Genomic DNA, 26,671 nt, shown 5'->3' on the forward strand with positions numbered 1-26,671 from the left:
CTCTGCCGCGGGCCCTTAGTCCTGCTCCTGGAGGTAGCACACTCGGCCGGCCATCTGGGACTCCCGCTTGGCTAAGCTGTGCGCAGGGTTGGGATTTTCTCTGTGACCACCTGTGGGGCTGGGGGAGGGACTAGAAGAAGGAGTGTGTTTGAGGCTTGGTGCCTCCGTCCCTCCCCTCCCCTAAATATCATGATATGAATCTCAGGCTATGGGAGAATTCTGGGGTGACACAAAGCCACGTCCATCAGTGAGCCCTGCTCCTCGCCTGCAGGACTTGCCTTGGGCAAAAGCGGGGAGCTGCTCCGACAGCTTCAGGCCTAGGTTTCTTTACTTCGTGATGGGGTAGAGCGGAACCCTGCTGCATCCCGAGCCGCGGTTTCAGTGCAGGGCCACGTGCCTCCCGAGCAGCGGAAGGACCCTGTGTGCCTCCCCCTTGCTGAGGCTGCCCCGTGAACTGCGTGGATGGATGATGATTGTTCTTTCTTTTGTTTCCCCAGAGTGCCCCAGTGACAAAACCCCGGAACCCAGCAGTGACTCACAGCGGGGGTAGAGTGTCGGGGCCAGAAGGGGCCTTTGAGCGTCCAGCTCAACTTACTCTTCTGTAAGAAGAAGAAACTATGGTCCCAAGAGGTCACAAGACCTGCCTAGAATCAGTGGCTGGTGGCAGCAGCAGGCCAGAGGAGAGCACTAGCCCTGGGCACATACCCTGAACCCAGATCCCACCCAGCCTGATGCTCGTCCTCTCATGCAGGCCTCTTGAGCCAGTGCACATGGCCTACTGCTGTCCAGGGACCTGGCTCTCTGCTGTCTGTCCACTGCCCTCAGTACCCACAGACAGTTCCCTTTCCTCAGACGCCTACACCTCGGCACTCCTGAGAGCCTGGAGTGCTCCTGTGCCCACCCTGGTCCTTGGTGCAGGGGGCAGCTCCTACCCACCCCCCAAACCTTCTAGGATTCACCAGTGACCAGTGACTTAACTGCAGTGACGTGACAAGGAACAGTGAACCAACACCCTTGTTTTTATACAAATGGGGGAACTTTGTGGAGAAGCGGTGCCCTGTGCCCTCAGGGCCAGCAGTGCACCCTGGACGTCCCCCCCCCCATGCCCTCCACCAGCTGTGGCCTCCTCTCAGCCACCTCTAGCAGTTGGGACAGTGTGCGTGCTGCCCTCGTGCCCTGCCCAGCGCTCTGGGCACACTTCTCTTCACTCCCTGCACACCAGCAGGGCTCTGAGCGTAGCTTTGCACAGTAGCCAGGGTTCGTGGGGCACTGCGGGTCTCCGGCCATCGGCGGTGAGATCCTGGTGGGTATCCGTGTCTGCTTTCTGCCGGGGCCAGCTCCTGAGCCCTGGAACTGAGCCTGGACCTGGTGGCCGGGGTCCTGCTGCCCCTCCAGCCTGCATCCCTCTCCCCCTCCTACTCTGGGCAGGCAGCGGTTTGCAGAAGTGGGGGGTGTGCAGCCGCAGCTGGGTGGTGGCCGGGAAGGCTGGTGGGGGACTGACAGGAGCCTGGGCTGAGTTAGGCCAAGGGCAACGGGTGGACTCCGACTTCATTTACCTGCAGTGTCACACTGACTCCTCACCTGGGCACGTGAGGAGCGTCCCTGATATAGATATTCCAGGAGGTTCCGCCCTCCCGCTCCTGCACCCATCCGTCCCTCCCCTCACCCAGCTGTGGACAAAGACCAGCTGCCTGCGCCCAGGGGCTGATAGCTCTGGCCACATGCCCCCTGCCAGGGGTCTTCGCATCACAGACTTCATTTCCCTGCCCAGATAAGCACCCAGACCCTCGGGCTTCAGGACCTTTGGGACCTTCCTGGACCACACAGACAGCATGGAGCACGGAGGGTCCGGGCCTGGGCAGACCTCCTGGTGCGGGCATCTCTCTCTCGGGAAGCTGCACTCCTGCGATTCCACTTGGCCGACACTCTCCTGTGGGGGCCCTAGAACGCAGACTCCTGGATCCCATCCAGATGGGATTCAGTGCCGCTGGGGATGGGTACAGTTGAGAAGGACCCCAAGTGATGCTGACCCAGGTCTTGGGGTCATACTCTGAGGCGTTCTGGCAGACAGTGGGGCTGTTGCTCCTCTCAAGCTCCCACTTCTCAGCGGGATCGTGCTACCAGCCAGCGTCCCCTCTGAAGGCCGTCTGAGAACTGAAGGGAAGTGGGCAGAGGAGGCTGGGGGGGCCATTCGTGCAGGAGTGCAGCCTAAGGAGATGCGCCCCCTGGGTGTGGCTGGTGCGCCACGAGGTGGGCGTGGAGGCACACGCTTCCTCTGCCCTCCTGTCCCCATCTCCCGAATGGCTGCGGTGGAGGCTGCTCCTCTCTGAGGCTGGAGGGCCCACGTGTGGCTCGTTTGCCTGGGTACATGCCACACGTGACCCGAGGGTGGGAGGTGAAGTGAGGGCAAAGGTTGCAGAAGGGCCATCCTCACACCCTTGGCGGGTGCTCGGGCACTGAAGGAGCTCCAGTGCGTCCAGTGACCGCCAGTGTGCCCAGGAGCCAGGGGAGTCCTGGTTCAGCCTCCCACGCAGAGGCTCCTGCCGGCCACGCAGAGGCTCCTGCCAGCCACGCAGAGGCTCCTGGCCCACTGGCGTGGAGTCCTGGAGGTGGGCCGGGTCTGCTGGTGCCCTCGATGTGGCCCTGCCTGTTGCCTTTGCTTTGGGCACCCGGAGTGCTGGCACCACGGTGGTCGTGGTCAGATCCTGTCCTGGGCAGGATCCCTCCCCACACTCTCCACTGCTGGTCCACCAGGGGGAATGGTTTCCAGCTCCGATGTGAAACGCCACACGACGTCCACCTCTGATTGGTGACACCAGCCCGAAGACTTCATCAGCAGGTGCTCTCCACACGGGCCGTCTCCTTGCTCTCCAACGGCAACCTCATCGGCTCTTAGCAACCCTCACTGCCCCCTGCATGTGAAGGGCCCCAAATCGGCCCAGCACCCACGCCTCACTTCTAACTGGGCCCTGGGCTTTGTGGGTCCTGTCTCCGTACTTACTTCCTTTGCTTCTGGTAACCTCCGCTGGTACAGACGATGGGAGGCCTCTGCCAGAGCCCGGCCCTTGTCTTCCACGTCCTCCCTGCCGGGCTACGGGGCGTCTCCTGGTGCCCCCAGGAGCTGCGGTGCTCACAGCGGGTTTCGGGGATGCGTTTTAGGGAGGAAGACAAAGGAGATCCTGAGTCAATCATCTGATGCTGTGGGTGGAATTATGCCCTGAAAGCCATGTGGATGTCCTGATACTTGGTCCCCAGGAAGGGGACTGACTTGGAAATAGGATCCATGCAGATAAAATCCCGTTGGAAGGAGGTCACTGGGGTAGACCCTTCACCCCACACGACTGGTGTCCTCGGAGGAGGGATACACGTGGACACAAGGAAGGCCCACGGAGGCGGGGGCTGGAGTGTCGCGCTGCGAGCTCAGGAGCAACAGCTGCCCAGAGCCGCGGAGGAGCACGGACACCTCGTTGCAGACTGGTGGCCTCCGGACAGCGAGAGAGCACATTCCTGTTGCTTAGCACACCTGGCAGATGCAGGGACTGTCACACACCCAGGCCAAGGTGGGTGCAGGCTGAGGAGCCACAGGAGCGTCACGGCTAGGGAGGCCACACAGCCGACGGACAGCTCAGGAGCCCCGTGGTTGAGGCTGCCTCATGGGATTTTAAAAAAGGGACTTAGCGCTTTAGGTGACCAAATAACTGTGAAGAAACCGAGGAGATGAGAGAGATGAGCCCGAGTGGGTGGCTCTCCAAGGAGGCAGCTCAGGGTCACTGAGATCGCACTGTGCCCTGGACAACAGGGTGTCCAGAGAGCCACCACAGTGCAGGAAACCCAGCTCACTCCGTAGAGCCCTCGTGGCCCGGGACAGCCATGCAGGGCAGCAGGACCTGGGGCGTGGGGGTCTTGAGAGGTGGTGCCCCTCAGCCCGTTTAGCCGCGTCTTCTTGATGTGATGCGCGGTGGAGAGTATGGCATGGCCCTTTCCCTGCTGTGTGTCTCACCTGAGCCCTGCAGCGTGTCCGCCGTGTGCTAAGTGTCTTGTCCTCCTGTCTGACTCGTTCTCAGCCAGGAACAGCCCGGGGAGCTGCAGGTGTCACCAGGACTCCCCCTCCAGGGAGCTCACGTGACAGCCGCTCAGCCTCATGCTTCCTGTCCACGCGGCTGCCCGGCTGTGGTTATGGGTGCACGGGGGCAGGACACCTCCTGCTGGTGTGGGTGTGCGGGCTGCGCTGGGCGAGGCTCAGGCCTGGTCAGGTCTACTGGGACAACGCTGAGGAGTGTACGGCTTTGGGTGTGAGCCCGCAGCGTCCCCTCCTGGCTTCCTGGCCCTTGTCCCCCAGGTGGCCCTGCCCAGCCCTACTCCTAGCCCCGTGCCTTCCCCTGCTCACGCCCCTCAAACTCCTGAGGCACCATCGAACCCACAGCTTCCCGGGATCTCTGGATGATGGCCTCACTCTCTCCCACTCCTGAAGGAAACCACACGGACTCTTAGGACTAATGTCCCAACGAGAGGCCAGAGCCTATCTTGTTCAGGGAGTCCCGCGGGTGGCAGAGGCTGCCCGCCGCCCTGCGCCTGGGGATTCCTGGGGTGAGCGCAGGGGAATCTGGTGGGGAGGGTTAGGGGTGCAAAGTAGTGTTTCCATGTCAGAAGGGAGTCAGCACGCAGCAGTGTGGCAGGCCGTGTGTGTGTGTGTATGTGTATGTGTTTCTGTGTGTGTGTCTGTGTGTATGTGTGTGTGTATATGTGTGTGTGTTTGTGTGTGTGTTTGTGTATGTATATATATGTGTTTGTGTGTGTATTTATATGTTTATGTGTATATATGTGTGTCTGTGTGTATATGTTTGTGTGTGTCTGTGTGTGTGTCTGTGTGTATATGTTTCTGTGTGTGTATGTGTATGTGTGTGTATGTGTTTGTGTGTGTATGTGTGTGTATATGTGTGTTTGTGTGTGTATGTGTGTATATATATGTGTGTATGTGTCTGTGTGTATGTGTATGTGTGTCTGTGTATGTCTGTGTATGTCTGTATATGTATGTCTGTGTGTGTATGTGCATGTATATGTCTGTGTGTGTGTTTATGTGTGTGTGTGCGTATGTGTATGTATGTGTCTGTGTGTATGTGTATATGTGTGTGTGTATGTGTGTGTATATATGTGTGTGCATGTGTGTATATATATGTGTGTGTGTCTGTGTGTGTGTATGTTTGTGTGTGTATGTGTGTGTGTCTGTGTGTGTCTGTGTGTATGTGTTTATGTTTGTGTATGTGTGTATATGTGTGTGTGTATGTTTGTGTGTATATATGTGTCTATGTGTGTCTGTGTGTGTATGTGTGTGTGTCTGTGTGAGTATGTGTATATGTGTGTGTATGTGTATATGTGTGTGTCTGTCTGTGTATGTCTCTGTATGTGTGTGTATGTGTATATGTGTGTGTGTCTGTGTATGTGTGTGTATGTCTGTGTGTGTATGTGTATGTATGTGTCTGTGTCTGTGTGTGTGTATGTGTCTGTGTATGTATGTGTCTGTGTCTGTGTGTGTGTATGTGTCTGTGTATGTATGTGTCTCTGTGTATGTGTGTGTGTATGTGTATATGTGTGTGTGTCTGTGTATGTGTATGTCTGTGTCTGTGAATGTGTATGTATGTGTCTGTGTCTGTGTGTGTGTATGTGTGTGTCTGTGTGTATGTATGTGTCTGTGTGTGTATGTGTGTCTGTGTGTATGTGTGCGTATGTCTGTGTGTGTGTATGTGTGTGTCTGTGTATGTGTATGTGTGTGTGTGTATGTCTCTGTATGTCTGTGTGTGTGTGTATGTGCGTGTGTATGTGTGTGTGTATGTGTCTGTGTATGTGTGTGTGTATGTGTCTGTGTATGTGTGTGTCTGTGTATGTCTGTGTGTCTGTGTATGTCTGTGTGTCTGTGTGTGTGTATATTTGTCTGTGTATGTATGTGTGTGTATGTGTGTGTGTGTCTGTGTATGTGTGTGTATGTGTGTATGTGTGTGTGTGTGTGTGTGTGTATGTGTGTGTGTTGTTGTGTGTTGTGTGTGTTGTTTGTGTGTTGTGTGTGTGTTGTTGTGTTGTGTGTTGTGTGTGTTGTGTTGTGTGTGTTGTGTGTGTTGTGTTGTTGTGTGTTGTGTGTTGTGTGTGTTGTTGTGTGTTGTGTTGTGTGTGTGTGTTTGTTGTGTGTTGTGTGTGTGTTGTGTGTGTGTTGTGTTGTTTGTTGTGTGTTGTGTGTGTTGTGTGTGTTGTGTTGTTGTGTTTGTTGTTGTGTTGTGTTTGTGTGTGTTGTTGTGTGTTGTGTGTGTTGTGTGTTGTGTTGTGTTGTGTGTGTTGTTGTTGTGTTTGTGTTGTGTGTGTGTTGTGTGTGTTGTGTGTTTGTGTGTGTTGTGTTGTTGTTGTGTTGTGTTGTGTTTGTGTGTTGTGTGTGTTGTGTTGTGTTGTGTGTTGTTGTTTGTGTGTGTTGTGTGTTGTGTGTTGTTGTGTGTTGTGTTGTGTTGTTGTGTGTTGTGTTGTTTGTGTTGTTGTGTTTGTGTTGTTGTTGTTGTGTTGTGTTTGTGTGTGTTGTGTGTTGTGTGTTTGTTGTGTGTTGTGTGTGTGTTTGTGTTTGTTGTGTGTTGTTGTGTGTGTTGTGTTGTGTGTTGTGTTTGTGTGTTGTGTTGTGTTGTGTGTGTGTTGTGTTGTGTTTGTGTTGTTGTGTGTTGTGTTTGTTGTGTTGTGTTGTGTGTGTTGTGTGTGTTTGTGTGTGTTGTGTTTGTGTGTGTTTGTGTTGTGTTGTTGTGTGTTGTGTGTGTGTTGTGTTGTGTTGTGTTTGTGTTGTTGTGTGTTGTGTGTTGTGTGTTGTGTGTGTTGTTTGTGTTGTGTTGTGTGTTTGTTGTGTTGTGTGTGTTTGTTGTGTGTTGTGTGTTGTTGTGTGTGTGTTTGTGTGTGTGTTGTGTTTGTGTTGTGTGTTGTTGTGTGTTGTGTGTTGTTGTGTGTTTGTTGTGTGTTGTTTGTGTGTTGTTGTTGTGTGTGTTGTTGTGTTGTGTGTGTGTTGTGTGTTGTTGTGTTGTGTGTTGTGTTGTTTGTGTGTGTGTGTTGTGTTTGTGTGTTGTGTTGTTGTGTGTGTTGTGTTTGTGTGTTGTTGTGTGTGTTGTTGTGTGTGTTGTGTTGTGTGTTGTTTGTGTTTGTGTTGTGTGTGTCTGTGTGTGTTGTGTGTGTGTGTCTGTGTGTGTTGTGTGTTGTGTTGTGTGTTGTTGTGTGTTGTGTTGTTGTGTGTTGTGTGTGTGTCTGTGTTGTGTGTGTGTTGTGTTTGTGTGTTGTTGTGTGTTTGTTGTGTTGTGTGTTTGTGTGTGTTTGTTGTGTTGTGTGTTGTGTTGTGTGTGTGTCTGTCTGTGTTGTGTGTGTTGTGTTGTGTGTGTGTTGTCTGTGTGTGTGTCTGTGTGTGTGTGTTGTGTGTGTCTGTGTTGTGTGTTGTTGTGTTGTTGTGTGTGTGTGTGTATGTGTGTGTGTGTCTGTGTGTGTGTCTGTGTGTGTGTGTATGTGTGTGTCTGTGTCTGTGTGTATGTATGTGTGTATGTGTATGTGTGTGTCTGTGTGTGTCTGTGTGTGTGTATGTGTGTGTGTGTCTGTGTGTGTGTGTCTGTGTGTATGTGTGTGTCTGTGTGTATGTATGTGTGTGTGTGTGTCTGTGTGTGTGTCTGTGTGTATGTATGTGTGTATGTGTATGTGTGTGTCTGTGTGTGTGTGTATGTGTGTGTGTGTATGTGTGTGTATATGTGTATGTGTATGTATGTGTGTATGTGTGTGTGTGTGTATGTGTGTCTGTGTGTCTGTGTATGTGTGTATGTGTGTGTGTGTGTCTGTGTGTCTGTGTATGTGTGTATGTGTGTCTGTGTATGTGTGTCTGTGTGTGTGTATGTGTGTATGTGTGTGTGTGTGTATGTGTGTCTGTGTGTGTGTATGTGTGTATGTGTGTATGTGTGTCTGTGTCTGTGTGTGTGTGTATGTGTGTCTGTGTCTGTGTGTGTGTATGTGTGTGTGTATGTGTGTGTGTGTGTGTGTGTGTGTGCCCCCTCTGCACTGGCGGTTTCACAGCTCCTCACTTTGGCCGTGGGACATGGGCTGCCTGCTTGTGCGGCCTACAGGCCTCTTTCCCGCCCCTGGGAACCGTCCTTGTCCCCACCTACTCCACCTGAGGGCACACTAGGCACCACCAGGACCTTCTAGATGGGTTTGTTAAGAGTGGTCCCCAGCAGGCCTGTTGTCCCTGGTTCTGGTGACCGCCATGAGCTCTGGGATAGAGGTGGACAGAGCCCGCCACACTCCCTGCTGGCCGGCACTGGGCATGGTCCTCCCTCTCAGGGGCGTGCCACCGCAGCCCAGGGCCTGGGGCTTGGGCACAGTGGTGATGGGGCCGTGACTCACCAGGGAGCACCCAGCTTTGAGGAGCAGCGTCCTGCAGGCAGAGCCCCTCCAGCGGTCACCTCTGCAAGCATCTGTCCAGGACTTTGGTGCCAGGTGGATGCTGATGGGCCAGGGCTGTGGTGGAGACTCTTAGGGCCCAGCAGATAGGGGACATGGTCTGCAGGAGGCAGGACGCTGTGTGTGGTGGCGGAGGTGGGAAGGCTTCTGCCTGCAGCTGGGGAGGGAGTGCTGGCTGTGCACCTGGACAGGCGCCGAGCTGGGGGTGACCGGTGGGGACAGGAAAGCAGGGGACCTGCCTCCCACTCCCACAGGGCAACAGCCAGAGGCGGAGCCAGCCCAACTCCGGGGTGGGGAGACAGCTGCACTGGCCGTGGAGGCAACAAGCAGGGTTCTGCTCCTTCCAAGCTGAGCACCTCCAGGCGTCGCGAGCCCTCTGGGAAGTGCTGCTGAGCATCACCCACATGCTCTGTGGAGATTGAAAGGACTAAATCCACCAAGGCAGCCAGGTGATTCAATTGCCCTGCTATTTGTTAATTAGCCTGGGTGACGCCAGCCAGGCAGGGGCTGGGGAGGAGGCGGAGGCGGTGGCTGCCAGGCAGTTCCAGGCGGAGTGTGCAGGTTTCCCAGCAAGGTCTGGGGTCTGCCCAAGTGTCCCCTCCCCTGGAAGGTGTCCGTTGAGAGGCTGTTCATAAGGACAGGATCCCTTCGGCCCAGCCCATTCAGGGGGTGTGCAGCAGGAAGCTGACCGTCCCGAGCCAAGCTGGGCTGGCTGCCCCCTCCCGACCTCGGGGCCCGTCCCTCCCGAGGTGGGGCTGCTCTCTTTGCTTCTCTTGCACAGGGCTCTGGGGTTTCCCCTTCGGCTCCCTCATCAGAGGTTGTTTTCAGGCAGAGATGAGTATGAGTCATTCACATGCTGGTGAGAGCGAGCCCGCAGACACTCCCCGGATTCACTCAGTAAATACTAACCGAGGGCCACTGGGTTCCAAGGGCAGGAGGGCTATGAAGACAGCTCCCTGCCCCGCGAGTTCAGGGTGAGAGTGGGACGGAGGAGAAGGCTGGTGGGGCGGGAGAGCGCTCCCTGCGGGCGCTGTCTTCTTAGAAGAGGGATGTTGCTCCCTGTGGACTAGAGGTGGTGGAGGAAGCTCTCTGGAGGAGCAGGAAAGAGGTGTGGTGTGGCCAGGCGCAGGGCAGCCCGGCACAGCCTCGCCCAGACCAAGTGGGAAGAGGCCCCAGGGCCAGCCCCAGGCGGGCAGACCCAGCCGGGTGGTGTCCAGAGCAGCCCTGGGCCCAGGAGAGGGAGACTCGGGCACCTCTTGGGGTGAAGCTGGCTGAGCAGGGTGGGTGTGGGGCGAGAGGAGGGGCAGAGAGGGCCAACGGGTCTGTGATGGGTGGACGGCGTTGTGGCCGCGGCGGCACCCCAGTGGTCCCTCCGCGTGGGACCCCTCACGCTGCCGTGGAGGGCAGGTCCTGTCCCCTGCCCCTCTCTGGCGTCACCCCACACCCGTGGTGGCTCCCCCTCCCTCACCCAAGTGAGGGCTGCTGGTATCTGGGGAGGAGATAGGAGACCTCGAGGGTCAATGTTTTTAACTATGGTTCCTCATGCTCCCTGAGGAGAGAGGAAGGGGCAGGTCCCTGTCCCTGCGTCTGCCTGTCTTGTGTGGCAGCTCAGGGTCACTGTGAGGCCTCCCTCCCTGCCCCTCTGATCCCTCACGGGCTGTGTGGGGCCACACCTGTGTGGGGCTCTGCTTGTGTTCTTGGGCTACTGGGGACACTAAGTCCTTGTCACGGTCTAGAAGGTCACCTGGCTGTGCTAAGGAGCAGCTGTCTGGCGGACCCCTCTGCCCTGTCACTCTGCTTCCCGGCCTCTGTGCCCTGCACGTGGAGAGCAGAGGCAGCCTGCTGGGGCAGCGTTGGGGTAGGGACGGGGCGGCAGGGCTCTTCCCACGGCCTCGCTGCCCTGCCACGGTGTCGGGTTGGGAAGGAGGTCTGGAGACCCGCAGGGCTTGGGTGACAAGCTGCTGTCACTCTCTGGGGCAGTCAGTCCGTGCCTGGCCTCTGGTGCTCTGAGCCCAGCCTGGAGCCCTGACCTGGAGCAGCAGGGGCCGGTTTTCCCCCCTAGGCTGACCTCCCTGGCTGCATGGGATGAGGTACCGTGTTTCAGAGCCACTCGGAGCCCCAGGACAATTTGGCCATTGTCAGGTGAGTCAGGCCCTTGAGTTCACTTACCTGAGATGCAGTTGCTACTATTTACTTCAGCGACGGGGTCGTGCCGGCCAGGGCTCGTGGCCCTTTCCCCTGTCCCTGCAATTGGCAATCTGTTCAGGCCAGCTGCACCGTCCACACAGGAAAACTCCACGAGGTACTGTCCAGCATCTTCAGGACACTGCTGGGTGCAGTCACCACGTGGCCAGTCTTCATGGGCAGATTTGTCTTTGGAGAATATGTCTTCTGGGTCTTGGGGCTGGGATCTAAATGTGCTGTCTTTTTTGGGGTGGGGGAGTTGACAATCAGCAATTATTAACACTGTCATGACCTGCAAATAAGATTTCTTGCAAAGGAACAATTAAATACTGCTTAGCAGTTATTTAGACTTTACGTAGACCAAGGAAAGGCTAAGATGGGGGAAAAAAAAAAAACTCCCTTCAGCTTATCTGTAGTAGCTTTGTTTCTTGAAAAAATATTTTTGAGGAGAATAAACTTAACCAAAGAGATGGAAGACAAGGACACAAAATGTTGAAGCTATATTAAATCTGTAAAATTTGTTGAAAGAAGTTAAAAAAAGACACAAACAGAAAGACATTCCATGTTCATGGATTGGAAGATTAAAAATAAGATCTCAATATCACCCACAGTGATCTGTAGATTCAGTGCGATCTCTGTTGAAACACCAACACATTTTTGCAGAAAAAAAATTATACTAAAATTTATATAAATCTCAAGGGACCCTAGTTGGTCTACCTGTCTATTTTGGTGCCAATACCATGCTGGTTTTGTTACTATTGCTCTGTAGTATAGTTTGGATGTCTCAAACTTTCTGATTTTAGAAGATCACACAAAGCTACAGTAGTTAAAGCAGTGGAGAACTGGCATGAAGCTAGACGTATAAAACAGGGGAAGGGAACAGAGAGCCCAGAAGTAAGCCCTTGTGCACGTGGTCCAGTGATGTAGGCTCGGTGTCAAGACCGCAGCACGGGGAAAGCATGGTGTCTTCTATGCATGGTGCCGGGACAGGCACACTCACAGGCCAAGGAGTGAAATCGCACCCTTCCCTCACCTGTGAATAAAAATGAACTCAAAATTGATTTAAAAGACTTTCCCTGAAACAGGGAAATCTCCCATGACCTTGGATTTGGCAATGATTTCTTGAACTTGACACCAAAAGTGAAAAACAAAGGGATTACATTAAACTTCAAGACTGTGCACCAAAGGACATAATTTACAGAGTGAGAAGACAACCTACAGATTGAGAGAAATGCTTGTTAATAGCCACAAAGAACTCCTACCACTTAACAGCAACAAGAAGGTAACTTAAGAAGTGCAAGGATTTGAACACTCATTTCTCCAAACATGATATACAAGTGGCCCAACAAGAATCCAGAAAGATGCTCACTATCACCAATCTTTAGAGAAATGAGAAGCAAAACCGTGAGATATCACCTCATGTCCACCAACATTTATAAAATAAACAAAAAATAAAACAGGTGTTGGCAAGGATACTGAGGACTGGCAATGCCACGGGCTGCTGGTAGGTATGTAAAGTGGCATGGCCGTGGGTGAACCTTGTATCTGTCCCGTAAAACATTAAAACTAGAATCCCCAGAGATCCAGCTAGGCCACTGCTTGGTCTGTGTCCAGAGGTACTGAGAGCAGCTTCTCAAGACAGGCAACCTCACCCCCACGCTCACACCCCACTGCGCACTCAAGGCATGAGAGCCAATGGGGCAAGCAACCAAGTGTCTATTGATGGATGAAGGAACAAACAACGTGGCATTTATGTACAATGGAATCTCTCTCAGCCTTGAAAAGAAGGAAGTCCTGTGACATGCTGTGACTTGGGAGATCCTGGAAGACATCATGCTAAATGAAACACTCCAGTCATAAAAGGCACTCTGCACAATTCTACGCATGTGATGCATCTAGAGCAGCCAAGTTTCTAGACACAGAAAGTAGAATTGTGGGTGCAGGGGGCTGGGGTAAGGGGACCGGGAAGCTGTCCTATAATGGGTAAAGAACTTCAGTTTTTCAAGATGTAAAATTTTGGAAATCTGTTGCACAATGTGAATGCACTTTGCACTGTTGAAACGTGCTAAGCATTTAACGTGGTAAATTTTAGATAATGTAGGGTTTTTCTTTACCAGAATTAAAAAATTAAAAAAAACTAAAATGGAATCTCCAGATAAAAATAGATTTCAATAAAAGCAGTATTTTAGAATGAGCCTGATGCAAAAATGAAGGTACGAGGCACACCAGACTCTTGGGGTTCACAACTACGTGACACACGAAACTCCAAGTGTGTTCCGTGAGTGTCAGAGAGTTCACATGCTGAGTTTCTTAGGACCTTGCTAAGTTGCTGAGGCTGGCCTTGAACTTGTGGTCCTCCTGCTTCAGCTTTCCGAGTCTCTGGGATGATGGGTGTGCACCATCGTGCCTGGCAGATCCAGGCCAGTCTTAGACACTGCAAGGGATGCTACCCTCCTGTCTTTGGGACTCCTTGCAGAATCCTGAAGTCTCTGAGAGATGCAATGATATACCCCAACCTGTGGAGTCTGCATGACCTCCAGGGTCCCGGGTTTCATCTGTGCCATGCAGAAGGGCTGGAGTGGCATGGTCCTCTGGTGGACCGCAGAAGTGGTGGGACAGCCTTCAGTCAACCACCACCTCGTGAGGACAGCCAGCAAGCAGCCTTTACTTCCTGTGTGTCTGCAGAGCCCGTGGGACAGGGCTGAGCCCACCTGGGCGCCGCTGTTGGCCTTGTTGCATGGATGAGCAGCTGGACAGAGGCAGCTGTGGTCCTCTTGTCCCTCATCCTCCTCTGGGGGCCGCTCAGGCATGTCCTTGTCCTGTCAAGGGGGGAAGTGCCCTGGGGTGAGTGGAGACTATCCTGAGCATAGTGTGGACCTCTGAGCACAGTGTGGACCTCTGAGCACAGTGTGTTATACTTTTAAAAATAACTGAAGACCCCTAAGAGTGTTTATATGATTTATATCCATCTATAGCCACTGAATCAGGAACTGAAATGAAGAAACTTTTAGTCAATTTCAGAACAACTACAGGAAACATCTTATGTGTTAGCATAAATTACAAGTCTCGATGAAAAACAACCAGTTAAACAAAAAAGTAAGAGCTTTAGTGATATTTTTTGTGGCATCACTATATTTTTGGAAATCTCTCTGACTTAGCAGAAGACACTGAAGCTTCGGGGTTTGATCTGTTGCTTTTGCTGAGATCTGTGGAGTTCCCGGCAGCACAGAGGTGTAATTAGCAAAGGAACGAGGACTCTCCTAGTCTCTGCAGGTGGGTGCTGACGCTCTTTGATATCACACCAGAACTTGACTGGCAGTGTGCGTAGTTTCACAAAGCTTCCTTGCAGTGGGACCTGGAGCTACCTACGGGATGCACATTTTGGACTCTGTGGCTTTAAAATCCATCAGCAAGATGCCTTGCAACTTGTATGGCTGCATTATTCACTTGCAAAGTATCACTTTTTTGAGTTTTGCAGATTTCTGAATGTTAATTTTAAAAATCTAACAGTAAAAAGGTGCATAAATTATTATTATTATTATTGTTATTATTATTATTATTATTATTTAGATTCTACAATTCTACACCTAGAGGGGCTTGGGGGACTCTCATAGATCCACAGGCCACATTTGGAAACTACTGGCCTCAGCACAGCTTACTGCTGACCTCAGACTCAGGGCTGGGAGGTGGACACAGCTGTGTTAGTGAGAGGAACTTAATGCTGCAGAGGAAAGGTTGCAGGTCGAGGGGTGGGGCAAGGTGGGAGCCAGCCAGTCGCTGTGCCCCCAGAGCTGTTGGCAGGGCCTGGCACTGTCCCAGGAGACCCTGGGGTGGGGCCTCCCATGCCATCATTCCTGTTCCTGTTTGGTCAGCTGCAACCTAGGTGGTTGCTTCCTGTCCCACATGTCCGGCCACCAGTTCTTTACCATCCTGACAACCAGAGGTGGCCTTGGCCTTCTCCCCACACACCAGGAACTGTGGCTGCGCTGTCAGATGTGACATCCCCATGCAGAGCTTAGAGGAGCAGCTCTGGGTGGCTCTGCCCACTCTCAAGCCCAGGCTCCACGTCTGAGCTCTGGTGACCATGGCGCTGTGGCTTGGATGTGTCCAGACTTAGAAGAAAGGAACAGGGGCCTCCAGGGGACGCTGCGGGAGGGGGGAGGCACATGGACGAGTGCCATGCCAGGGACCCCCGCTGCACCACAGCAAATCTGCTGGGAAGGGTCCGTGCCTGCTGGGGTGACGCTCACCTCCTTTTACATTTGTTCACACCCAACACGGGGCACTGTCCTCTGTCCCTTTCCTTCCCCTCTTCCGCCCAGGGCTTCGCGTCTGGGGCTGGAGGTCAGAGGCCCAGCCCCCAACAGGATGTGTGGAGGGAGCCTCCCTCAGAAAGTTCCATTTCTAGGATGAAATTCCATTTCTGTGCCAAGTGGAGTGCAGGAGAGGCTTGCTCCACCCCTCACGCCTTCTGCGACCACTGGTGCCCAGGGAGCCCCCAACAGAAGGGTGATAATGAATGGGGTGGGGGTGGTCGGCTCAGTGCTGCAGCAGGAGAGCCCAAGCCAGGCCGACATGCCCACCACAGCCTCAATCCCTGCTCCTGCTCCTTGGCCTCTGTGGCTGTTCTGTAGAACTCTCTAGAACGCCCTTTGCTTCTCTCACTGGTGGTGCCGATCACTGTCTGCAGCTGGTTCAGAAGCCCAGGCGTACAGCCACCCGTCTCTCATGGCTTGCAGGAAGGACTCATCACAGAGGCTGGCTCTTTGTACCTGACAAGGGTGTAGCTAAAATAGTCTCTCTACCTAAATTTAGCAGAAAATTAAGCCAGTTCTTCTGGGTACTTAATAGTTTTCTACTCACATCTTGTAGGTTAAACTTGGCATTAGCACTGCTGGATTTGGATCACAAGGATGAAAGTAATCATCTAATTAATGACTCAATCTGCTGTGTTTTAAAAAGGATTACCCAGGATTATTTGATCAGGGTAAGCTGCGGACATACTGTGCCCACATTTCCCTAAGATCTTTGAAAAAAAAAAACAAATGCAAATGAATTTATGCATTTGTGGGGAAAAGAGATAAATGTGGTTTGCAGAATCACCACGTCAATGCCTGTAGATATGTCCAGTAATCCCAAGGAGACAAACTGGCCATCCTCAGTTGCAATGGCTGCACTGTGTCCCCTGCGATTCACCTGTTACAGCCTCAACTCCCAGCACAGCTGTCCCCCGGCCACGGTTCACCTCTGCAGTTTTAGGTACCATCAACTGCAGTCTGGGGGAATCCAACGGCGTATTCCAGAAGTAAACAGATTGAGAGTTTTTAATCGTGCACCCTAGCACGACAGCACCTCAGTTTGTCCAGCTGCGCCCTGGGGTGAAGCTGTCCCATTGTCCAGGGTGTCCACACCTGTCCACTCCTCCCCCCATGGCTCCGAAGCCGTCTCAGTGGTGCTGCAGAGCGGGGAGCTGCAGCATCCATGCCCAAGTGACCCCGACTTTACTTCCCAGTGGCACCAGGTGCAAGGGCTGTGCTGCAGGCCACCCAGGTGTGCCCAGGAGAAGCTCAGGATGCTCCCTTCACGTGAAAAAGGGAAAGCACAATAGAATATTCTGAGATCAAGACCACGCGGCACAGTGTTTCCCACAGCACATCGCTGCGACCACCCCTTGTCCTCATCACTTTGGTGGCCACGCTCTTCCTGTGCCTGCCGTGTAGACGGACATCCAGAGAGAGTGCAGAATGTGAGGGTGTGGCACCCTCCGAGGTGCAGGCATCCCCTGGGGCCTGGGGACATCAGCCTGGGGGTGGGGGCTGCTGTGGCACAGAGTGTGCCTGTGCCTGGAGATGGGCACTTAGAAAGGTCGTCAAGGTGCACGAGGTGGCAGAGGCGGTGTCTAGCCCAGTCTGTGGGGTGTACGTATGAGAGGCAGAGCCAGAACACAGCCCTTGCAGAGGGTCAGCTGTGAGCACCTGCGAGGGAGAAGGTGCTAGGTGAGCCGAGGAGAGCTCAGAGATGTGGAGGACACCTGGCCTCAGCCGTCAGCCTCCAGAACAGTGAGACACCCACTCTGTGGATGTCCTGTGCCGTGCCTGGTAGGGTGGCCCTAAAGACCGAGCCCAGGGGAGGAGCGAGCCCAGGGGGGCTGCAGGGCCCACGTGGTCCCCTCCTTACAGAGGCTGATGGCCCAGCACACTGTGTGGGTCCTGCCTGCCTCTCTGAGAGGACTCTTGCTTCTCCAGGGGAACATACCGGACCGAAGACGAGCTCTGCACCCTCCCCGGCCAGGCAACACACACAGAGAGCCTTCCTCAAAGGAGGAGGCCAAGAGCCTCTCCAAGAGCCCTGGCACCTGTGCTGCAAACCTTCTCTCCTGGAATGGGGTGTGGTCCAGTGGGACAGGATGTGCCAGCAGTTGCTGTGACAGTGAACGACCCCACAGAAGATGGGGAGAGCAAGGTCCCCAGTGTCCTGCGCGGCCTCACTTTTTCCAGATTCATCTTCATGAGACAAACAAAAATCCGTGTGTCCAGGTCGACGTCAGAGGGCGTTTCTGCTCTTTATACCCCACGTCAGTTAGACAGAGGGAGCCGAGCCCTGAGCGAAGGCAGCAAGTCTACGTGCACCAGGAGACGGAGGAGAGAGAGCAGAGGTGCTGCGCTGGACGTTCCAGGGGCCTCCCCGTGGAGCGACAGTGGGGTTGGAGCGTGGGAGGGTGAAGGGCAAGGTGGCCGTGAGGGGGCTGGGAAAGTGCTGCATTTGATCCCGATTCCAACTTTGCTGGTCCAGGAAGGCAGCGCCATGGGGGGGTGCCAGGAAGAGGGGGAGCCGGAGTTGGGGCTGGAGATCAGCGCTCCAGCAGCCTGGAGGGCAGCGGGAGAGGGCAGTGCCGTGGGTTCTGGCTGGAGCCGCTGGTGGCACACTGGGTGTAGAGGGCACCCTCATGGAGGACACAGAGGCAGTAGCCAGGTGGTCAGGGGCTTTTAGTGTGCACTGGAGGAATGACAACCCCGGGGACAGGAGGGACTCTTAGGGAAGGACAGTGGCATTCCTCTTGTCTGGCCATAGGAGCAGAACAGGCCGATAGGTGGACACCCCAGGAGCGGCCTGGCCAGCAGCAGGAGGCTCCAGGCTGCAAAGGCTGCTTCCAGGAGCACGTGCAGAGCTACAGGCCCCAGTGACAGACACGGGCCCCGTGGGATGGTGCTGTGCAGGGGGGGCACGGGGCTGCATGGGGACCCCAAGGCCCAGCCAGGCCAGGTCATCAGGCTGGCCTCTACCAGGAGTGATCAGGAATGTGGAGGTGTCCTCTCAGCTGAGGAAGTCCTCACAAACCCTCTGCATTTGAAAGTATCCTAATGAGTTTCATCCACACACTTAGGGTCCCAGCCTAGCCCCCCGCCAGTTCTGCTGAGGACACTCATTCAGCCGGCAGCTGGGCAGAACATTGGCCACTCCTCAGGAAGCACAGGTCATTGGCTGCACATGGTCCTTAGACTGAGGTCAAGGTGTTCATAAGGGGTACGTCCTTCTGAAGCTGGAAATCTACAGGTGGAACCACATCAGCCAGGCGCCCACAGGTGCACAACCGAGCAGGACTGGGCCCAATGGCAGGGCACGCTTGGGTAGAAGGGACATGTCCTGGGAGAAGACTGGGCCTCTAGTCTGGGAAGTCAGGAAGGAGGTGAGGGACGGATGTCACGGTGTGTGTGTGGGAAGTGCCTGAGATGATGTGGATGACAGATAAGACACCTCCTGGCACAAGGGTCAGGGTAGCTGGGGAGGGAGAGGCCTATGGGCCCTGGGAGCCCTGGGTAAGCACAGGCTGGAGGTCAGGAAAAAAGGTTCCCAAGTAGCAGACAGTAGGGCCAGGGCAAGGTTTATGCAAAGGGACATGGGAGTGGGACAGGGGATCTGGCAGAGGATCCGAAGGGCTTGAGCACAAAGATACATCTGGTGACAGATGCAAGATGAGCAGATGACATGGCTCCCAATTACCAGGGACAGTGTGGTGACTTCCCCATGGGAATCAGGCTCCTAACTCCTGGGACAGTGTGTTGAGGTTCCCCAGGAGAATCAGGCTCCTAACCCCTGGGACAGTGTGTTGAGGTTCCCCAGGGGATTCAGGCTCCTAAATCCTGGGACAGTGTGTTGAGGTTCCCCAGGGGAATCAGGCTACTAACTCCTGGGACAGTGTGTTGAGGTTCCCCAGGGGATTCAGGCTCCAAACTCCTGGGACAGTGTGTTGAGGATCCCCAGGGGAATCAGGCTCCAAACTCCTGGGACAGTGTGTTGAGGTTCCCCAGGGGAATCAGGCTCCAGACCCCTGGGACAGCGTGTTGAGGTTCCCCAAGAGACACAAGCTCCACACTCCTGGGACAGTGTGTTGAGGTTCCCCAGGGGAATCAGGCTCCAGACCCCTGGGACAGTGTGTTGAGGTTCCCCAAGAGACTCAGGCTCCAAACTCCTGGGACAGTGTGTTGAGATTCCCCAGGGGAATCAGGCTCCAAACTCCTGGGACAGTGTGTTGAGGTTCCCCAGGGGAATCAGGCTCCAAACTCCTGGGACAGTGTGTTGAGGTTCCCCAGGGGAATCAGGCTCCAAACTCCTGGGACAGTGTGTTGAGGTTCCCCAGGGGAATCAGGCTACTAACTCCTGGGACAGTGTGTTGAGGTTCCCCAGGGGAATCAAGCTCCAGACTCCTGGAACAGTGTGTTGAGGTTCCCCAAGAGACTCAGGCTCCAAACTCCTGGGACAGTGTGTTGAGATTCCCCAGGGGAATCAAGCTCCTAACTCCTGAGACAGTGTGTTGAGGTTCCCCAGGGGAATCAGGCTCCATACTCCTGGACACTATGTGTTGGGGTTCCCCAGGGGAAACAGGATCGAAACTCCTGAGACAGTGTGTTAACGTTCCCCAGGTGTATCTCGCTCCCAACTCCTGGGACATTGTGTTGAGTTTCCCCAGGGATTTAGGCTCCTAAATCCTGGGACAGTGTGTTGAGGTTCTCCAGTGGAATCAGTCTCCTAACTCCTGGGACAGTGTGTTGAGGTTCCCCAAGAGAATCAGGCTCCAAACTCCTGGGAGAGTGTGTTGAGGTTCCCCAGTGGAATCAGGCTCCATACTCCTGGACTGAGTACTGAGGTTCCCCATGGGAATCAGTCTCCTAACTCCTGGGACAGTGTGTTGAGCATCCTCAGGGGAATCTTGCTCCAGACTCCTGGGACAGTGTGTTGAGGTTCCCCAGGGGAATCAGGTTCCAGACTCCTAGGACAGTGTGTTGAGCATCGCCAGGGGAATCAGGCTCCAGTCTCCTGGGACAGTGTGTTGAGGTTCCCCAGGGGAATCAGGTTCCAGACTCCTGGGACAGTGTGTTGAGCATCGCCAGGGGAATCAGGCTCCAGTCTCCTGGGACAGTGTGTTCAGGTTCCCCAGGGGAGTCAGGTTCCAAACTCCTGGGACAGTGTGTTGGCTTCCCCAAGTGAATCAGGCTCCTACCTCCTGGACAGTATGTTGAGGTTCCCCAGGGGAATCAGGCTCCAGACTCCTGGGACAGTGTGTTGAGGATCCCTAGGGGTATCAGGTTCCAGATTCCTTGGACAGTGTGTTGTGGATGGCCAATGGAATCAGGCTCCTAACTTCAGGGACAGTGTGTTGAGGATCCTCAGGGGAATCAGGCTTCAGACTCCTGGGACAGTGTGTTGAGGTTCCCCAGGGGAATCAGGATCCTAACTTCTAGGACAGTGTGTTGAGGATCCCCAGGGGAATCAGCTTCCAGACTCCTTGGACAGTGTGTCGTGGATCACTAGTGGAATCAGGCTCCTATCTTCTAGGACAGTGTGTTGAGATTCCCCAGGGGAATCAGGCTTTAGAGTCCTGGGACATTGTGTTGAGTTTCCGCAGGGGAATCAAGCTCCTAACTCCTGGGACAGTATGTTGAGGTTCCCCCGGGGAATCAGACTCCAGACTCCTGGGACAGTGTGTTGTGGATCCTCAGGGGAATCAGGCTCCTAACTCCTGGGACATTGTGTTGAGGTTCCCCAGGGGAATCAGGCTTGTTTGTGCAGACTTCACAGTCCAACTCTTGGCCACCAAATGGCCATCCAAACCCTCAGAGGTGTTTTGTGCTCACAGAAAAGCACTTATCATTTCTTTAACATTTTCTGTTACATTTCATGCTTGAAGACTACCCAGAAATAACTATAAAGTGACAAAATATGAATAAACTGCAAAATTGAACAGAGTAAAATTCACAAGGGGCCCCAATTCTGACACCATGTAGACAGTAAATGACTAAAAATTCTAAATGAGCACAGAAAACGTCTGTTGTGTCAAATAGATTAATTCCAGCAGTCTAATACATATACTTAATTAAAATACTGAAACCGTCTGTCCAGGGCTTCTCGGTGAATCTTTAATTAGCTGTTGCAGTTACATTGTGCAGCAGAGAGAAAGGTCTTTGAGCTAATTTTTTCTCTAGCAGATTTGGAAACTTGGAAAGTGACATAAAAATATTTCTTTTGGTGACATTTGAGAAAAGAAAGGAATGTCCATTGTGTGTCCCTCTGTAGCCAACTCGGAGGAGAATTCCAGCTGCAGCCTTCGACTGCCCTCTGTGTCCAGCCTGCCTCCAAGGTGCTCTGACCTCCAGTTCAGATTATATCTGGTGGTTCTATTTGAGGAAAATAGTTTCCTTTTTAAAATAATGTAATTGTGCTGAAAAACATGTAACATCAAATTTCCCATCTTCTCCGTCTTTACGCTCCAGTTTCGTAGTATAAAGTATTTCCATGTCACTGTACAAAGTCTCTAGAACTTTGTTTTACAAAACCAGAACTCTGCACCCATTAAGGAGCAAATCTCCATGTCCTCCTGCTCCCTGGAACTCCATCCTACCTCTTCCTCCATGATGTGACCACTCCTGGTGTGCACTCATCAGAGCAGTCAACGAGTGGCTCCTTGGCTGGCTTATCTCACTCAGGGGGATGTGCCCAAGGTTCCTCTGTGCGCCTGTGCACTTGTCCTGCTCTGAACTGCTCAGAACCTTTCTCCATGAGCCTAGTTGGGGACGCCCACTGGCCAGTTCTCGCTCTCCCATTTGTGTGAGCAATCCTCTCGCTCTTTGTCAAGGGCCCCGAGGTCCCTGCCTTGTCATCTGTTGGAAGGTTCACCATCTCCAGGCTGCAGGACAGTGCCAATGGCTCCTAGGTCCCTCGGTCCAGTGTAAGAAGACGATGGGTTCTCCAGCATCACACATCTGTGGAGATGGAATGTGCACTTCAGGGCACCCGGCACCCCTGGGCAAGTCGAGTGTTAGACAAGGACTCACAGTACCAGGAAAATGGAATGGTCTGAGTTTGAAAAACTAGAGCCACAGAGCTGTGGTAGATTAGCTATTGAGGAAAAAGTTCTTTTACTTTTTTCCTGCATCCAAAACAACCTGTGTTTTCTTACTTTGCCAGAAATCAATTTGTCTTTGACACAAAAGCCTCCTAGTAACTACAGAACTGAGCTCCTGGAGGCATTTGGTAGAGTTGGGCTAAAAGGATGAACTTCTCACATAATGCTGTATTCACATTACTCTTGGAGGTTGATCACAGTGTCATTTTATCTTTAGGACGTGGAGGAAGTAACTGAATATAAGACCTAAGGAAATCAAAAGAGAAATAAAGCAAAGACAGAGAAGACAAGTGGAGGACTGTGGAGCTCGCAGACCCCGTCTAAGCAAATTGCTGAGAAGCTGTGGATCTCCATGTGGGTGGGTTGATGGGAGGGTCATCAACTGGCTGACCAAACGTCAGCCTCTCAATCACTTCACAAATGCCAGGCTGGGTGTCAGCCAACAATGTCCAGCCTACTCCTAACATCCAGACAGATTGGAAGTAACGGGCTCTTTGATCTTAATGTCCTTCGGTTTTATTCTGTTTCCCCAAAGATGTCTTAATAAGCCCCAGTTGGCACTGGGGCAGGTCTAGCTGCAGGTGGGAATCTTTACTACTCCTTTCTGTTGGATTTCGTACAAGCTGAGTTGACAGCACAGTTGTAGGGAGCACAGGGAGCCAGCACAGGGGAGTGAGCACAATGCAGTGAGCACAAGGGAGTGAGCACAGGGGAGTGAGCACAGTGCAGTGAGCACAGGGGAGTGAGCACAAGGGAGTGAGCACAGGTGAGTGAGCACAAGGGAGTGAGCACAGATGAGTGAGCACAGGGGAGTGAGCACAGTGCAGTGAGCACAAGGGAGTGAGCACAGGTGAGTGAGCACAGGGGAGTGAGCACAGGGGAGTGAGCACAGGGGAGTGAGCACAGTGCAGTGAGCACAGGGGAGTGAGCACAGTGCAGTGAGCGCAGGGGAGTGAGCACAGGGGAGTGAGCACAGGGGAGTGAGTACAGGGGAGTGAGCACAGTGCAATGAACACAGGAGAGTGAGCACAGGGGAGTGAGCACAGGTGATTGAGCACAGGGGAGTGAGCACAGTGCAGTGAGCACAGGGGAGTGAGCACAGGGGAGTGAGCACAGGGGAGTGAGCACAGTGCAGTGAGCACAGGGGAGTGAGCACAGGGGAGTGAGCACAGGGGAGTGAGCGCAGTGGAGTGAGCACAGGGGAGTGAGCACAGGGGAGTGAGCACAGTGGAGTGAGCACAGGTGCAGTGAGCACAGGGGAGTGAGCACAGGGGAGTGAACACAGGTGAGTGAGCACAGGGGAGTGAGCGCAGTGGAGTGAGCACAGGGGAGTGAGCACAGTGGAGTGAGCACAGGGGAGTGAGCACAAGGGAGTGAGCACAGGGGAGTGAGCACAGGGGACTGAGCACAGGGGAGTGAGCACAGTGCAGTGAGCACAGTGCAGTGAGCACAGGGGAGTGAGCACAGGGGAGTGAGCACAGGGGAGTGAGCACAGTTATTTAGTACAGGTGCAGTGAGTGCAGTGAGCACAGTGCAGTGAGCACAGTGCAGTGAGTGCAGGTGAGTGAGCACAGGTGCAGTGAGCACAGGGGAGTGAGCACAGGGGAGTGAGCACAGGGGGCAAGCACAGGTGATTGAGCACAAGGGAGTGAGCACAGGGGAGTGAGCACAGTGCAGTGAGCACAGTTATTTAGTACAGGTGCAGTGAGTGCAGTTGCACAGGTACACTGAGCGCAGGTGTGCCCTCTCGCATTCAGGCTCTGAGAGGTCAGTCTCATCTCAGAGCCACTTCTCCAGGCAGGCTCTCTGGCACACCAAGCCCGCAGCACTGGCCTTCCTGTGGGCTTCTTGCCCCTCACCTCCGTAGCCCGCAGCTAGGAAATGGCAGTGTCACCAAACTTGTCAGCTGTCTTCAGGTAGGGTCTTTGCCCTTGGGTAGCCGAGCACCCTAGAGACTCAGGTGAGATTTACCTCACCAGCAGCGAGGGAGCCCCTTCTCAGCATTCATTCTGTCCCGACATGTCACCAACACTATTTGAGGGCACTGAAACTCGTGGGCAAACCATGCCATACACAGGTTTGTTTGCCCAAGTTGGAGACATCCTCTTTCTGTATCAGTTGAGAATTGTGTCCCAGCAAACATAATGAGAGCCCGCCAAAGTGGCAGTGTTCAGGAGAACTGCGTGGGCAGCGGGTGGCGGGCAGTGGGTGGCGGGCAGCCAGGCTGGACCGGGGGCCACGGGAACCAATGTTTGCTGCACCTTTCTACTGCTGTGCTCCTCACAGAGGCCTCATGCCATGGAGAGGACGTCCACCTCTTGCTTCACATCAACTTTCTCTAGAAGGAAGGGGGAGGAGGAGAGGAGAGAGAGGGAGGAGGCCAACGGCAGAGAAGAAGGCAAGTGCCTGGATTAGAAAAGGCCGAAGTCCCCAGATTCCTGGCGAGCTCTCCCTCTTCCCTCTCCAGGTGAGGTTCTGTGGCACTGACTGAGGGGAGCTGGGGACCTCTGCTGTGAGCAGCTCTGTGAGATGGTGTCCTGGGCAGGAAGCGGGGAAGAGGCCGGGCCCTCTGTACTGGCTGGGAAGCAGGGAAGCACTCATGCCTTGCTGTGGAAATCGTAAAACATCTGAGAACTTCAGGGTCTGCCAGTCATTGAGAGAGATGTTGAGGGGCTGATGGGCACTAAGCTCTCCAGCCTAATACAGAGGAAGAAACGGGGTTGAGTGGCCACCCTGGGGAGCTGTGAAACGGAGCCCTTATTTAGAACTCAAAGCCGGGTTGAGGGCTCCTGCCCTTGACATTCCCAGGTTGAGGGCTCCTGCCCTTGACATTCCCTGGCGAGGTTCCTCTGATTGGGGGTTTCACTCACTCCCTGGTTCCAGGGAGATTCCCCTCCTGAGTCTCGCAGTCTCCAGCAAGGTCTACTGCTCCAAAGTCCCTTTCAGCCCCTCTGTAGGGCCTTCCTTAGGACAATCCTCTCAGATCTCCTCAAATCGGGTCAAATCAGACTGAAATTTTCATGCACCACCTGCATTTCTGACAAGACAACAGCTGTGTTCTGAGACAACACCTAGCAGGGACCCAGGGACAGAGTTGTCCCCAGGGACTCTGAATTCTCCCAGGACAGAGGCCACCTGGATCACTAAGAGTCTTCTCAAAGAAGAACATCTGCTCATGGGGGCAGAAATAAGGGCATAAACAGAAGAGGGCTTAAGAGTGGACAGGGGACCCCTGTGAACAACATCCTGAGAGGGAGGAGCCCCCTGAGATTGAGAAACCCCTCAGAAGGAAGAGCCCCCTGAGGAGGAGGAGACCCTGAGGAGGAGGAGCCCCTGAGGAGGAGGAGCCCCTGAGGAGAAGGAGCCTCTGAGAGGAAGGAGCTCAGGGTCCTGGAGGAACTCAGGGCTCTGTGGTCTTACCACGGCACACTGGTGTTTGTGCCCTCCTCCTGCAGGAGGGCAGTGTGAGGCCTGGGCACTGCGTGGGTGCACTGAATGCAGCTCTTCAGGCAAAGCCAGGCTAGAATCCCAGGGTTCTGATTCCAAACTTCTCCCTGAACTTCGCTCGGGTTGCGTGGTGACCACTGGGTTAAAGCAGGTTCTCATTTTCAACAGGAGTTAATACTGTTATGTTGTTTTGGGTCTTGCGTGTTAAGTTTGTATTAGCCACACGGTTCACAGCACATGGTCATCACTGGCCTGTGGGACTCTGTCCCTGTCTGTCATTGTGTTCTTCATCACATCATCATTCTCACCTACCATCTCGCACCTGTCTGTCCACAATCTCCTTCTCTCTATCCTCCTCATCACCGCCATCTACCTCCCTACCTCCCTACCTACCTCCCTACCTCCCTACCTACCTGCCTATCTACCTCCCTACCTACCTACCTCCCTACCTACCTACCTCCCTCCCTACCTACCTGCCTATCTACCTCCCTACCTACCTGCCTACCTCCCTACCTCCCTACCTACCTACCTCCCTACCTCCCTACCTCCCTACCTACCTACCTCCCTACCTACCTGCCTATCTACCTCCCTACCTACCTCTCTACCTACCTCCCTACCTACCTACCTCCCTACCTACCTGCCTATCTACCTCCCTACCTACCTCTCTACCTACCTGCCTACCTACCTACCTCCCTACCTACCTACCTCCCTACCTACCTACCTACCTACCTACCTCCCTACCTCCCTACCTACCTCCCTACCTCTCTACCTACCTCCCTACCTACCTACCTCCCTCCCTCCCTCCCTACCTACCTACCTCCCTACCTACCTACCTACCTACCTACCTCCCTACCTCCCTACCTACCTACCTGCCTGCCTACCTCCCTACCTCTCTACCTACCTCCCTACCTACCTGCCTGCCTACCTACCTACCTCTCTACCTACCTCCCTACCTCCCTCCCTACCTACCTAACTACTTACCTTCCTCCCTCCCTCCCTACATACCTCCCTCCCTACCTCCCTTCCTACCTCCCTCCCTCCCTCCCTCCCTACCTCCCTTCCTCCCTCCCTCCCTACCTCCCTCCCTACCTCCCTACCTACCTACCTACCTACCTGCCTCCCTCCTGCCCTCCCGCCCTCCCTTCCTCCCTACCTCCCTCCCTACCTCCCTCCCTCCCTCCTCCC

At 53.9% G+C, this 26,671-nt stretch overlaps 1 long non-coding RNA gene across 2 annotated transcripts; it reads left to right on the forward strand.

Annotated features, from left to right (window-relative positions):
- The first annotated feature begins 9,120 nt into the window (after positions 1 to 9,120).
- Positions 9,121 to 21,473, forward strand: LOC124099894 (uncharacterized). Of its 2 annotated transcripts, XR_006854124.2 has the most exons (5): positions 9,121 to 9,428; positions 10,517 to 10,596; positions 13,800 to 13,911; positions 15,511 to 15,625; positions 16,884 to 21,473. It is a non-coding gene; the product is annotated as an uncharacterized LOC124099894 (long non-coding RNA). The 2 variants fall into 2 exon arrangements; XR_009227874.1 differs by having other exon boundaries at positions 9,121 to 10,596.
- Positions 21,474 to 26,671: the final 5,198 nt, after the last annotated feature.

Source organism: Marmota monax, unplaced genomic scaffold (genome assembly GCF_021218885.2).
Source record: "Marmota monax isolate L192 unplaced genomic scaffold, Marmota_monax_Labrador192_F-V1.1 WCK01_AAM20220418_F8-fsc00226, whole genome shotgun sequence".
Lineage (NCBI taxonomy): Eukaryota > Metazoa > Chordata > Mammalia > Rodentia > Sciuridae > Marmota > Marmota monax.